Here is a 13,515-nt window from a genome sequence, read left to right as displayed (position 1 = left end):
GCCCATCCCGGGGACAGTCCAACCAGGAGCAAACCTCCCAATACACCGAGCACAGGCTCAGAAACATGCAGGTAGATTATACCCCGCTCACTTAACCTCCGCGCAGCATTTACATAATCCCTAAATGACTTATGCTTCTTTCATTGTATTCAGCTCCTGAGACCTCAATGCACTGAATAATTTGAGTGAGAAATTTTCCTGATGCCACGCCCGAGATTTGCACCCAGATCTGGGAGATACTTGTGTCTGGTGAGCAATAACATCTGGCCCATTACCACCCAAATTTTGGCTGACATCAACATCTCTCCGTCTCTTCCAGCATCTGTACTTGTTCTCGACCTGCTGCACTTGGACTTTTTAAGCTCTGATGTGAAACAACAAATCTCACTTAACTGATTCTGGCACAGCTCTTTTCTGTGAAACTGCGATTCAGCTTTGTTGAACAGTTTGCTGGACAACAATAAACCATCATGCCCTGCCCGGGAATCGAACCCAGCTCCGCATCAACATCTCCCTCATTTTGCTGAATTCCAGTCGATTTGTCAAGCATGATTTTCCCTTTCATAAATCCATGCTGACTGTCGTCTTTTAAAATTTTTCCTACTTCAAGACTGTGAAAAAAACAACTTTACACCTTGGTTTCGATAAAACTAACTTCATCTTTATTGACCAAAGTCTGCATGCAGATGGCTACAGGTTAGAGAGAGAGAGAGCTGTTAAGGTAAACCTGCTCATTCTTTCTCAAGCTCGCAAAGACATGGAGAAAACGTTCAATATTTATACAAAAGCTGTATCATTTTACAAAAACAGACCTTGTTCAAAAATGTCAATACAGTCATAACTTCTGATCAAACATGTTGTCATGGAAAGACCCTGACTCGGCTTATTTGCAGTATTTTGTCTTTAGAGAATTTAAGACGTGGTCCTATTTTGTTTTTCACCTCTGCCCTCATGATGCCTTGACGCAGATGGACCTAGGTCATGAGGAGGTTGTGTTATTGGAACATTCCTGGATCGTGGCTTTGTTATCAGGTTTTACTAAGGTCAGGCACTATTTCCCCTCTTCTGGCCTTGTATGATACGATTTTGTGGATTCTTAGCTTTGTCTAGTTTGTCAGGGTCTGAACTTGGCACTTAGCTGACACGGCTGTCTTACACTTGGTTACATAAGTTGGCTATTTTTCCCATCATGCTATTGCTGAGTTTGTACACTTTCACATTCCCTCCTGTTGTCCCATCAGGACAACCACTCAATTTGTTCAAATAGGGATATTCAGGAGACGGGTGTAAATACATTGACACAAGCATCCAAGCAATCCTATTGCTAATAGTAATAATAGTAATAATATGAAGGCCTTAAAGATCGAATCGAACAATCCGTGTCCCAGCCAACCTAACCAACCTGGTGGGTTATAATTGTGAAATTCTTGACCAATTTCTTGAAGTTGATCCGCCTGTCTTCTTATTTGGTCAGCTAGGTTGGTAATATTTTCAGAGGCATCTGGGATATAAGTACAGCATTCCTGACCTATAATGGCACACGTTCCTCCCTGCGAGGCTAACAGATAATCCAGAGCCATTTGATTTTGTAATGCCACAGTCCGGACAGCCACCAGCTCAGCCGAGACCTCGGCTAGTGCCCGTCTGGTTGCCCTGGATTCTGCTGCTGTTATGTTTGACAGTTGTTCCAATGCCGAGGCCATAAGGATCAGTTCGTTTGCTGCCTTGCCTGTTCCGTATTGTGGAAAGGCGATCATAAAGAACTCCTCGGTTTTACTAATGGTCCTCCTGATTCGTGAGGAGTGTTGTTTAAGGGAGAGTAGGTGGTGCATGCAGGGTACGACATATCCTAGATAACAGGACCCTGTCCAATTTCTGGGAAGCCAGGAGTATGCTTTAGTGCCACATATGAAATAGGTCCCGTTATAGGCCGTAAAATTCTCAGCCATTGTCATCCAGGGTACCTGGGAATTATGTGTCTATGAGCTATTTGATGTTTTATTCCACACCCTGGACCAATCAAGAACAAAGATACCCTTGTTGGAGGGTTTGGTATCGGTCCCTGCCATTCGGTTGTAAGGTTACACCTACTCTGCCCCATTGATGGTCCTTCTCCTGATTTACTAAAACATAGGGATCCTTGCGCAGTGCTCGATGGGATGGTAAGGGCAGGGGGATTCGAAACATGGGGATATCCAGGTTGATACCAGGCTAAAAATCTAGTCATCCCATAGCCAGCCGATCTCCAAATTTTCATATCTCCACCGAACCCCTGTGTTCGGTTTTGACGCAGTATCTACTCAACTGTTTCTGCTAAGTGGAATGGGAGTGATTGGAGAGGTAGCCCCTCCTTGGAATGGATGGGGATACGGGTACTAACCCAACAGTTACTTACATTCAATCTGTCAGCATAAATATATGACATATATAGAAAGCTATTAGCACGCAGCTCTTAGTCAGTTTGTTCGCCTACTGTCGAATGGCCATTAAGACCAATTAGTCCAAATGTGATAATGAAGATCCTCATTCTGCGTCCTCGTTGGGGCTGGAACCAATCTTCTTACAATCCGATAGGTGTACCCAACTCGAACGTCCTTCGAGTTTAACGGCAGTCGGTGTAGTCAGCAATACTTGAAAAGGGCCGCTCCAGCGTTGCCCTAACTTCTCTCTGTCCCAATTCTTTATCAGCACGTAGTCTCCTGGTTTGACTACTGGATATCGAGGGATCTTTGTTCCGGCTGTTGCTGAGAGATGGGCCTGTTTTACCTGCGAGTGGAGAAACTTCAAAGAAAATGTTAATTGCTTCAAATAACTCTGCATTTTATCTCCCATAACGTGGAGGTCTATTCCCTCTAGGGGTTCTTCATGGGCATCCCAGGGAGTCCTCATTGGCCGACCGTAGACTATCTCTGCAGCTGACAGTCCAGACCGCCAATGTGGAGTAACCCTCATGTGAAACAGTGCCAAAGGCAATATCTTTAGCCAATTTAATCCAGTTTCTTCGGTCAATTTAGATAATTTTTCTTTTAAGGTCCCATTTGCTCTTTCTACAATTCCTGCTGCCTGTGGATGATACGCGCAGTGCAGTTGTTGTTTAATTTTGAGTGCTTTGCACAATTCAGAATTGATTCGAGCCACAAAATGTGTTCCATTGTCTGAGCTCAGCATTCTGGGAATCCCAAATCGGGGAATAATTTCTGTCAATAGTAATTTTACCACCGTATGTGCAGTACAGTTGGTGGTGGGGAAGGCTTCAATCCATTTACTAAATACATCAATGATCACTAAACAATATTTATAGCATTGTACTTTAGGTAATTCAATAAAATCCAGCTGTATGCAGGCAAAAGGACCATCTGGCAAGGGGGTTGTTCCGGGAGGGCATTTAATGCCTTTACCCTTATTATTTTTCATGCAAATAAGACATCGATCCAGCCGCATTTGTGCTGCTGTATTCAGATCTGGGTGCCACCAAGTTTTCAAAAGTAGCTGTACCATTCCCTCCTTGCCAAGATGGGTACAAGAATGCAAATAATCAATAAGTATCGGCAATAACGAATCTGGAACACAAACTTGACCTACTGGGGTAAGCCAGAGGTTTTGTGTCAACGAGTGCGAACACCCCATTGACTTCCATAGTGTGCGCTCAGAATCAGAGGCGTCCCTCTGTAACCTTTGAATTTCAGCTAACTCTGGCATGCCCTTTGTTGCTAGAATAGGTAGCTGATTTAAAGCCTGTGTACCACCTGCGGGAACAATCATAGAGGCTGATGCAGACGCTGCCTTAGCGGCTGAATCCGCACGGGCATTTCCTAATTGCACAGGAGTGTCCCCGGAAGTGTGCGCAGCACATTTAATGATAGCCAATTGACGAGGAAGTTGAATAGCAACGAGGAGATTTTTAACCCAAAGAGCATTTAGAATGGGAGAGCCTGCAGAGGTAAGGAATCCACGTTGCTGCCAGAGGCGGCCAAAATAGTGGGTGACACCAAAAGCGTACCTAGAGTCTGTGTACACATTCGCACTTTGGTCTTTGGCCAGAACACAAGCTCTAGTAAGGGCGAATAGCTCAGCTTTCTGTGCCGAGACTGGAATCTGGAAAGCAGCTGCTTCCAGAATGTCAGTGTCTGTAACAATGGCATACCCCGATTGCGGGACACCCATTTGGGAAATAGAAGAACTGCCATCAACATAAAAAGTGAGATCAGGGTTATCAAGAGGGTGGTCAGTTAAATCGGGTACGAGGTGCGGTAAGGAAATGATTCCTAAGCAAACAATCATGTGGTGGATCAACAAGTACGTCAGGGGGATGTTCGAGGAATGCTGCGGGATTTAAAGTGGAACAGTAATGGAAAGACAGATATGGGTTCTGTAATAGTGAGACCTCATATCGGCTCAAGTGGGCCTGTGTCAGATGCTGGGTCTGCTGAGATGTAAGGAGAGCCACAACAGAGTGTGAGGTATACACATGCACGGGCTGATGAAGGGTCAAATTAGAGGCTGTCTGAGCTAACACATGTACAGCAGTGAGAATTTGAGTGCAGGGGGGGCAAACCTCAAGCTACCGGATCCAATTTAGTAGAATAATAGGCAACTGGACGACGTTGGTCACCATGTTCCTGTGTCAAGACACCCGTGGCACATAGGTCAAGGATATTAACATACAACTGGAAGGGCCTGTCATAAAGAGGTCATCCTAGAGCCGGGGCGGAAGCCAGCGCGTTCTTGAGAGTAACAAAAGATTGCTGTGCTAAATCGGGTAGTTCAAACTTAAGGGGTGAATTCTGGGAGGAATAAGGAGTAAGCTCCTTGGTATGAGCAGTAACATTCGGAATCCATTGTTTGCAAAAGTTCACTAAACCTAAAAAGGCTCTCATCTGCTTTGGTGAGGTAGGAAGTGTGGTTTGCAAAATGGGAGTAATACGATCCTGCGTAAGGGAACGTTCAGTAGCACTTATCAGAGCACCCAGAAATTTAACCTGCCTCTGTCCTTTGTGTACTTTATTAGGCGGTATTACATATCCCCAGGAATGGAGACGGGTGAGCAGATAAATGGAGTCGCTCTCGTTAGAAGCAAAGTCAGGGCTAGCAAGGAGTAAGTCATCGACATACTGTATAATAGTAGATCCCCCCGGGGGTGTCAAAGTAGCTAATTGGGAGTGCAGTGCCTGTGAGAAGAGTGTCGGTGAATGAATGAAACCTTGCGGTAGCCTAGTCCAAGTGTACTGGTGCCCTTTGAATGTGAAGGCAAACAAATACTGGGATTCAGCCGCAAGGGGTATCGCAAAAAATGCGTGTTGTAATTCCACAAGGGTAAAGACAGCTGCCTCAGGCGGGATATTACTGAGGGTTGTAGCCGGGTTAGGGACCAGGAGATGCAAGGGTACAACGATCTGATTGATACGGCGGAGGTCCTGGACCAAACGCCATTCAGACGGCCGCCCAACCTTAGGAATGGGAAGAATAGGGGTGTTACAGGGCGATTGGCACGGAACCAAAATTCCCTGTTGAAGGGAGGACTGTATCATGCTGGAGATTCCCTCCTCAGCGTCAGGGCGAATAGGGTACTGAGAAGTGGAGGACAGGGGCACACCGGACTTAACCTTAATGAGAACTGGAGGCACATTGGTAAGACCAACTTCGTGTTTGGACGCAGCCCATAAGTCTGCAGGAATCTCTGGGGACGGGGAACGGTTGGTCCGATGGTGGTTCAATGTACCATCAACACAAAAGGGCTGTGAAAAATACTGTAACGTGCCTTCAGGGAAGGTCTATCGTCCAGTATAAAAAGGATCACATTTTCCTTGGAGGGTAGCAACCAGAAAGCCCAGTGACCTGGCACTGTAGCCTGCATTGACAGTGAGGGTAACGTGAGGTGCCACTAGTCCAGACTGATTCCAGAATACGAGGGGCACTTCAACAAGAAATGCAGAGCCCTCTTTTCCCTCAGCATGAGCGATGAAAGTAACCGCCACAGTGGACCCGAGGGAGTCCTGGTATACGGTCTCCAAATCGGGCGAGCACCCCGTGTGGTCATAGCAAAGAGTCACGTGTGGATGAGGAACATGCAAGGGAGGCGAAAAATTGGAGGGATCAAAATCAACGGACCACCATTCGGGAGTGAAAAAAAGGGGTAAATTTCGAGGCTGGACTTGTGGAGCCGTGGAGATCGTGACGCCGTCATCAAGGCAAACAAACTCAACTTGTAAGGGACATAACAGATCACGGCCAGCAAGATTAACACCGAGGGTACGCGTGACAGTGAAGGGAATACAACATTGACGGTCATTAAATTGAACCAGAAGGGGTTTCGTGAGTTGGTATATAGACCCCTCACCCATAAAACCAGAAAGTTCCACATAATCGTCTGAGAGAGGAAAACAATATTGTTTAACTAACGTCAAATTCAATGTAGAAGCAGTTGCCCCTGTATCAATGAGGAAGGGGACGGGAATACCCTCAATGTGAATTGTAGCTGTGGGTTCCTCAGAGTGGTCGCCAGAGAGAACCGGGAAATTAGAGCGGGCCAGTCAATAGGGGTGGGAGTCAGTGAAGGGAGCATAACGCCGTGGAGGGGGTGCCCTGTCTCTGCGTGGAGCAGGGCAATCCCTAGCGTAGTGACCCGTCCGTCTGCAATTAAAGCAATTGACACTGTCTCGGGTTGGAGGACAAGGCCGGGGACGGCCATGGTGACGTTCATATGGTGGGGGGTTCTTGCGAGGGGGTCGCTGGACAAACTCCGACTTTATTTTGGGTGTAGGAGGGCCCCTTCTGAAAGCTTTGCGGTCACGGCCATTGCTCCAGTAATAAGAGATAGCACGTCGCATGTGGGATTTGGAGCTATCGGACCAATCCATATTATTAGTTTTAATACTGGTCGCTGTGCGGTCAGGCACGACCTGCATAAGCAGCGCATTGAACTGGGGAGATTTCAAGCCCGCATTAAAAGTCTCATCACCAGAATAAAGAGTGTAAATTCCACAAAAGCGGTCAAAAAATTCAGGACCCTCCTCCTTAGGAGTGGGTGTACAATCAAGAATTTTGGAGATATCTACAGGTTTACGGAGAGCACGCTTAAGTGCTGGGAACATTAAAGTGAGTTGCGCCTCATCTGATGGATTGTTGGTCTTAAACGCATCCCATGTGGTCCCATAATCCCCGTTTCCATTTCTCACCTAAATCTGGGGGAAGGGACGAAAATATAAGGGAATACTGATCCCTAGGGGTAGCACCATACACGGTCGCAGTTCTCCTCAGATATTCAGTAAAGCCCTCTGGGTCCGTCTTATGTGACGGACAGTGAGCCATGATCAAACAGAGATCCTGAGGTTTAAAAGTCTACCATGTCTCAATAAATTGGTCGTCATCATCAGTCGCTCGAGGGTTAACGAGATGTCGGATTGGAAAATTTGCAGGGGGAGGCGGTGGTGGAAAAGGCTCCTCTACCGGTGCTGTGCGGATAGTTAATTCTTGGAAAGCCTGACTAACAGAGGTGACGGGCTGATCGAGGAAGGGGGTTGGTGCTTTTGAGCGAGTGCGTGTTGCAACGGGAGAAATAGCAGCAGGGAGATTATCGGCAGCAAGGTTGTTACAAGGGGGAGGGTGAGAACGGGGCTGCCGCACCGTGGAGGTGGGAAGAGGCGGATATAGGGGCATCGTGGGGTTTAATTCCTCCTCCTCCTCCTCCTCTGTATCAACCGAATAGGGAAACAACGGCATGCCAGAGGTAGTGGGAGGATCCTCCTGCTTATCACCCGATGCAGTATTATCCACCCCTTGTTTCTTAGGATCTTTCCTGTCCCATAGTCCACATTCGAATTTCAACGTTTCCCAGTCTTTGGTTTCTCCGTCTATATAATCAGCAATCCCTCTCCTACGGGCATTGTCCCTCCAACTCATTAATAAGGACAGTTTGTGTCATCTGTCTGATTCTTTTTGCCATTTGGTGATTAATTTCTTCCATTTGGCTCCGGCATTCCGAGACCAAATGACTGTCTCTGCAGCGGTGCAGTTTTCTAAATTCCAGGTACCACCTAGTGGCCAAACTTCAGTTCCGAATTTCTTATTTAAAGCTGAAGACAAGAGACGTAAATTGCGCTCCTGATCAGGGAACGTAGTGCACATAAAAAGCAAGGGAGAATTGTCCTCCGTTTTGTCCAGGCTCTGGCCCATGACTTTTAAGGAGTGGAAAAAAAATTAAAAGAGAAAAAAAATGGGGAAAAACTGCCTTGCAAATTTAAAAGTCAAAAATCAAAATCTGGTCCCTGACCCTAGCCAAGCCTCTGTATCCCTGTCCTGGGGGGGGAAAAACAAGAGCAGGGGGTCCTTGACCTTAGGCTACGAACGACAACCGGGTCCCAGACCCTAAGAACTTTACTCACAGTCAAATTTAGATTCGAACACCGTCACCTGTCAGCGTTCTCCGTCAGGGACGAGGGGTCACAGCACCGATCCGAGAGAGAGAGAGAGACCAAGGTTAAAGCTTACCTTGTTGCGCCGTCCGTCTCCGCTCTCCGGGTCGCTGCTCGATCACTTGTTAGGTCCCCCACGGAAGTCACGCAGGGTATTGGTGAGGGCTCGCAGCGCCAATGTTGAATTGGAAATCTTTCCTACTTCGAGACTGTGGAGAAAACAACTTTACAACTCTGTTTTCTTAAAAATAACTTAGTCTTTATTGACCAAAGTCTGCATGCAGTATGGCTACAGTTTGAAGTGAGAGAGCAGTTAAGGCAAAACTGCTGATTCTTCCTCAAGCTCGCAAAGACATGGAGAAAACGTTCAATATTTATACAAAAGCAGTATCATTTTACAAAAACAGACCTTGTTCAAAAATGTAATCAGTAGTAAGGAATCAATACAGTCATAACTTCTGAACAAACATGTTGTCATGGAAAGACCCTGACTTGGCTTATTCGCAGTATTTTGTCTTTAGAGGGTTTAAGACGTGGTCCTATTTTGCTTTCACCTCTGCACTCATGATACCTTGACGCAGATGGTCCTCGGTCATGAGGAGGTTGTGTTATTAGGACATTCCTAGATCGTGACTTTGTTATCAGGTTTTACTAAGGTCAGGCACTATTTTCCCTCTTCTGGCCTTGTATGATACGATTCTGTGGATTCTTAGCTTTGTCTAGTTTGTCAGGGTCTGATCTTGGTAATAGCTGACACAGCTTTCTTATACATGGTTACATAAGTTGGCTATTTTTCCCATCATGCTATTGCTGAGTTTGTACACTTTCACACTACTGCTCAGACATTAGCATGTGTGAGCTCTTGTTTCCACTGAATAAAATCTAACCGCTGTCACCAATAAGGGTTATCACTGTGAATCATTCCCGAATTTGGGAAAGGTGGATAAAGGCTGTATTGACTCCCGGAAGCCCATTGTCTAACATCGCTGTGTCAAAAATATAATCTCATCTGTCCCTCAGGCTCCTTTACCAATTACCTTGGAGGGACTCACTTTCTGTTAAAAGAGTCTGTCAGGGACGGCATGGTAATGCAGTGGTTAGCACTGCTGCCTCATGGCGCTGAGGACCCGGATTCGATCTCAGCCCCAGGTCACTGTCTGTGTGGAGTTTGCACATTCTCCCCGTGTCTGCATGGGTCTCACCCCCACAACCCAAAGATGTGCAGGGTAGGTGGATTGGCTCTGCTAAATTGCCCCTTAATTGGATAAAACATAATTCGGTACTCTAAATTTATTTTTAAAAAGAGCCTGTCAACCCCTCTCACCCACTTTCCCGAAAGTGCATCAATCTAATCATGAAAAGTCTCAAAAATCAACATTTTTATAACAAATGTTAATTAATGAAACAAACAAGGTGAGAAAGACAAAATGACTTGAGGATCAAAGACAACCAGAGTAAAGGGTGTTCACAATGTTCAGGATCCAAATTGTTTCTCTTTGGTTCCTCTGTACCATGACTCCCTGCTTTGGACATGAGAACTGAACCCTGTGGGTCACGATACCAAAGCCCCCCCCCCCCCCCCCCCCCACCCCCACCCCCGCCACACACACACACACACATTGTCCCATACCTTGTGCCCTGATTGGTAGAGCCCTATTTCCAGTCCATCCTCCAGCACCTTCCTGTCTCTCTACTGGTGAGGTGCCCATGGTAATGTGATAGGAGGATGTATTCGATCTATAATCAATAGGGAGTGTGTGGGGAACAGTGATTTATAGTTTGAGAGGGAAAAGTATGGTCTCTGATGACTGGAATTGTCAGTTCTGGATTTCTACCCTTTACTTACAGCGATGTCCTTTGTAATCACCTTTACCAGGCGATGAGCAGAGAGGTTTTGCAGACAGGAAACACAAACCAAACATCCCTATTCGGAGCTGTGTCATAGAGGAATCATGGAATTTACAGTGCAGAAGGAGGCCATTTGGCCCATCGAGTCTACACCGGCTCTTGGAAAGAGCACCCTACTTAAGCCCTCCACCCTACTCCCGTAACCCCAGCTAATCTTTTTTGGACACTAAGGGCAATTTATCATGACCAATCCACCTAACCTGCACATCTTTGGACTGTGGGAGGAAACCGGAGTACCCGGTGGAAACCCACGCAGACACGGGGAGAAAGTGCAGACTCCTCACAGAGAGTGACCCAAGCCGGGAATTGAACCTGGGACCCTGGAGCTGAGAAGCAACTGTGCTAACCACTGTGCTACCATCCTTTTAGATTGGACACTATACTAGTCAGTAACAAAAATAAGTAATGAAATTGAGTTGAGACTGCGATCTGCATGAACTGACACCACTTTGTTGACAGATTAACAGAGTAATCACTATACTTGAATCAATGTTATTCACTTTTGGAATTGAATGAATTAAGGGTCAGGTTAACTATATCACCCCCAGTATCAGATAGGTCTGTTTTTTACAGAACAGGGATAACCCAGTGTCCAATATTAGAGGACTCTGTGGCTGTTGGATGCCTGGTTTCACTGTACAGCTGACAAGCCCACAGTCTTACAGGTTAAAGTCCAACAGGTTTGTTTCAAATCACTAGCTTTCGGAGCACAACTCCTTCCTCAGGTGAATGAAGAGGTGGGTTCCAGAAACATATACATAGAGAAAGTCAATGATACAAGACAATACTTTTGAATGCGAGTCTTTGCAGGTAATTAAGTATTTACAGGTCCAGACGGAGTGACTGGAGAGAGGGATAATCACAGGTTAAAGGGGTGCAAATTGTCTCAAGCCAGAATTTTGCAAGCCCAGGCCAGATGGTTGGGGGGGGGGGGGGGGCGGAGGGGGGGCTGAATGTAATGTGACATGAATCCAAGGCCGTACCTATGTGTGGAACTTGGCTATAAGTTTCTGCTTGGCGATTCTGCATTGTCGCGCGTCCTGAAGGCTGCCTTGGAGAGGCTACTCCTACTTAATAATAATAATAATAATCTTTATTTTTGTCACAAGTAGGCTTACATTAACACCGCAATGGGGCAGCACGGTGGCGCAGTGGTTAGCACTGTCGCCTCATGGCGCCGAGGTACCAGGTTCGATCCCGGATCTGGGTCACTGTCCATGCGGAGTTTGCACATTCTCCCTGTTTTTGCGTGGGTTTCGCCCCCACAACCCAAAGATGTGCAGCCTAGGTGGATTTGTCATGCTAAATTACCCCTGAATTGGAAAAAATGAATTGCGTACTTTAAATTTAAAAAAACACACGGCAATGAAGTTACTGTGAAACTCCCCGTGTCGCCACATTCTGGCGCCTGTTAGGGTACACAGAAGGAGAATTCAGAATGTTCAATTCACCTAACAGCACGTCTTTCAGGCATTCTAGAACGAGAGGTAATAGTCTTAGGATAAGATGGGCAGCATGGTAGCACAGTGGTGAGCACAGTTGCTTCACATCTCCAGGGTCCCAGGTTCGGTTCCGGCTTGGGTCACTGGCTGTGTTGAGTCTGTATGTTCTCCCCGTGTCTTTATAGGTTTTGTACGGGTTCCCTGGTTTCCTCCCACAGTCCAAAGATGTGCAGGTTATATGGATTGGCCATGATAAAAGGTAGATTGGCCATGATAAATTGCCCTTAGTATCCAAAAAGGTTAGGTGGGTTTACTGGCTTACGGGGATGGGGTGGAGGCATGGGCTGGGGTGGGGTGCTCTTTCCAGGGGTTGGTGCAGACTCGATGGGCTGAATGCCCTCCGCCTGCACTGTAAATTCTATGATTCCACCGGGTGCTTCAGTTTCCTCCCACAAGCCCCGAAAGACGGGCTGTTAGATAATTTGGACATTCTGAATTCTCCCTGTGTGCCCGAACAGGAGCCAAAATGTGGAGCGCAGGGGCTTTTCAGAGTAACTTCATTGCAATGTTAATGTAAGCCTACTTGTGACAATGAAGATTATTTTAAAAAAGAGGTAGCAAATTCTAAAGAGTTGAGGAGAAGCTGCTTCTCCCAAAGGGCTGTGAATCTGTGGAATTCACTACCCCAGAGTGCAGTGGAGCTGGGACAGTGAGTACATTTAGTTAGACAGATTTTTAATCGGGTTGAAGGGTTATACTCGATGGGCCAAATGGCCTCATTCTGCTCCTTTATCTTATGAACTTATGAAAGGGGGAGACATTAATTTCCTCCCAGATGTTGCCTAGAGGAGGAAGTTTTAGTCTGAAACTTATTGTCCAAACTCCACATTGTGACATCCCAAACGAACTTGTCCTCTAAATCAACCAATAGGGATGAGTCCGCTCTGCGGTGACGTCACTTGCCAGCGCGCAGACGCGGGAGCCCCGCCCCATCCATTGTTCCCCATCCCCCACATATCCTCGGGACAAGGTTCCCAGGCAACCGGCTGACAGTTCCGGCCGTCGGTGGTCTCCCCATCCCCTGACCCGGGACTGCGCATGTCTAAGGGAAAGGGAATCTGCGCATGTGCAGGCGAGATCACTTCCGCTGACCTTCCTGCTGAGGTGTTGACCAATAGGAAGATTGGAGGACCGGAAGGACTCTGCTCTTCCACCAATCAGTGCTCCCCCATTGCCTCAATGCGGAAGCTGGACATGGAGATTTCTGCAGAGCAAAGCTGTTGTTCCTCCAACTCTGAATGAGCTTGAGCTGCACACAGACTGAACCTTCCTTCTGTCTCCAACATCTGTGAGTAAAACACTTTATTTTCTCCCTCTTTCCATTTATTGTCTCATTCTGACCTTCAACTGGTGACTTGCAGCAACTAAAGGGAAAGAAAATTAACCCAGGGAGGGTGCAGACTCTGGAAAGGTTGGCCCAGGTCTCTCTCTGTCAGAAAGACATTGACAGCCTTTGCGACAGCCTTTGCACCCTCAGCTTGACACATTTATTTGTCTGGCTAAAATGATGGTCTCTTTCCTAATGTTCACATTTAAAGGGCTAGTTTCCCCAGGAGATGGCTGACATGAAAGGGAACAGTAAACAGGACAAATCAAACCCAACCAATTACTTCCCTGTTGGAATACTCTCCACCATCAGCAAAGTAATGAAAGGACTCATTAACAGCGCTATCAAGTGTTACTTACTCAGCAAA

General features: G+C 46.6%; 1 long non-coding RNA gene across 1 annotated transcript; it reads right to left on the bottom strand.

The window, feature by feature from the left end:
- Positions 1-639: 639 nt before the first annotated feature.
- LOC140422155 (uncharacterized) lies at positions 640-12,981 on the bottom strand. Its single transcript, XR_011947288.1, has 3 exons — positions 12,914-12,981; positions 8,488-8,620; positions 640-2,781 (listed from the first exon to the last, which is right to left on the bottom strand). It is a non-coding gene; the product is annotated as an uncharacterized lncRNA (long non-coding RNA).
- Between the last annotated feature and the right edge of the window lie 534 nt (positions 12,982-13,515).

Source organism: Scyliorhinus torazame, chromosome 5 (genome assembly GCF_047496885.1).
Source record: "Scyliorhinus torazame isolate Kashiwa2021f chromosome 5, sScyTor2.1, whole genome shotgun sequence".
NCBI classification, from domain to species: domain Eukaryota; kingdom Metazoa; phylum Chordata; class Chondrichthyes; order Carcharhiniformes; family Scyliorhinidae; genus Scyliorhinus; species Scyliorhinus torazame.
Note: the sequence above shows the minus strand (reverse complement) of the source record. Positions and strands in the feature narration are given on the sequence as shown.